The sequence below is a fragment of the Cryptomeria japonica genome, chromosome 6 (assembly GCF_030272615.1).
Source record: "Cryptomeria japonica chromosome 6, Sugi_1.0, whole genome shotgun sequence".
In the NCBI taxonomy this organism is placed as follows: Eukaryota; Viridiplantae; Streptophyta; class Pinopsida; order Cupressales; family Cupressaceae; genus Cryptomeria; species Cryptomeria japonica.
Window position 1 is genome coordinate 319,751,942 of NC_081410.1, and position 1,762 is coordinate 319,753,703.

Below are 1,762 nucleotides of genomic sequence, written 5' to 3' on the forward strand. Positions count from 1 at the left end.
CCAACATTGATAACTTCTTAGTAAATAGGCCCTCTAATAAAAAAAAAAAATGAGCATCACTGACACTTTTCTCTTGCACCCATGACCACAAAATTTAGGGAAGAGGATAGTGTGCATTAGCAATAGGTCCACTCACATGCACAAGTATGACAAACACAGAATATAGAGGTTCATTTCCTTATGAAATTGAAGTCTTTTCTAACTAAGATAAAAAACATAATTCATGTAATATAAAATTATTTGCAAATGCACCCCTCTTTGGTAATCCTATAACAATTGAGTTCGAGTTTCAAGTGTTTGGCATCTTCTACTATTAAACCTAGGCCAATGTTAACCAAAAACCAAAAAACAACATAAGATTAGTGGGTTAGCAAAATAAATATTCAATAAAAAGATAAAAACAAGAAGCACAGAGTGTTCCCACTTCTTTAAAAAGCATTCCTGCCACCCCAAATAACTACCCACAAACCCCATATTTGACCTAGCATTCCCACTACCGTGCTGGTAAAATAAATCTGATAAAATAATAGAGTAAAAAATATGCAAACTAAATAGCAAACTCGCTACTTCTCTATGCAATTCCATCATTTTAATAAGTAATCCTACTACTTTACCCCACAAACCCACTCTTTGACTATAAATTGATATAAAGAAACAAATAACTCGAGGGGAAAATTCAGAGTTTATACATTCTATATGACTACAGGAAAGCATTCTCGTCATTTCTCTTGGCGATCCCACTATTTTAGGCTAGAAACCCATCATTTATGGAAATTGTGCTATTGATGAAATAGACTTCCACCGAGGTGGAAATCCACCTTTATTCCCACGTTTATGCCTACAAGTGCTCAAAATCTATTAAAAAAACACACAAAAATAAAAAAAATTGTGAGATATGACCCATGAAGTGGGTCCCACTGGGCGTGCTAGAAATGCATGCGTGAAAATGTGAGTATTACAGTGATTCAAAAATTATTTAAAAATCTAACTACATAATTATCAATAAAAACACTCAAGATCAGATGATAAAAAGAAAGTTAACAAGACAATTAATGAGCAAAAAATAAAAAACTTAATAGCTCATTTTTGTTGAGGATTTATCATTCGATTTGATTCAATGTGTGCTTGATTGCTATGATTCCAAAGGTGCTTGAATGAGCTCCATAATTGTGAATGCAGATTAAGATAAAATAGATGCAAATGAGAATGGTATGAGGTTGCAGATAATTGGATTATACAAAAGATGAGTTTATATTTTGGGAATATGATGATATGGATGTATGAAAGTAGATGAATTGCATAGAAAAATAAGGTATTATATAGGAAAGGATGGGAGATGAGAGGGCACTGAAAATAAGACATGTACTCAAAGAGGACAAGTGGCAATCCTCCAAATGCCACGTGGAATGAGATTCCACACTTGTCCTCAAAGAGGACAAGTGGATCAACAAGGTTGACAAGTGTCCTTGAAGAGGGAAAATGTCATGAAGGGAAATGGTTGTTGGCATTCTGATACTATTTTGTATGATTGCTAAATGGTATGGTTGTCATTGTTGGAAACATCATCTCCTTAGTCTTCACAGTCCACTGACAATGAGTAGACCAGAAACTAGCAAGTAGACTGGGAAATAGTAAGAAGATTGGGTAGTGGTGAGTAGATCGACACATAAGAGGTTCACCAGCTAAGCAAAGAATAGACTGGTATACAAGAGGAAATTTTTTAGACAGGTTTTAATCGGTACACCGGAAGAGTTGGTAACCA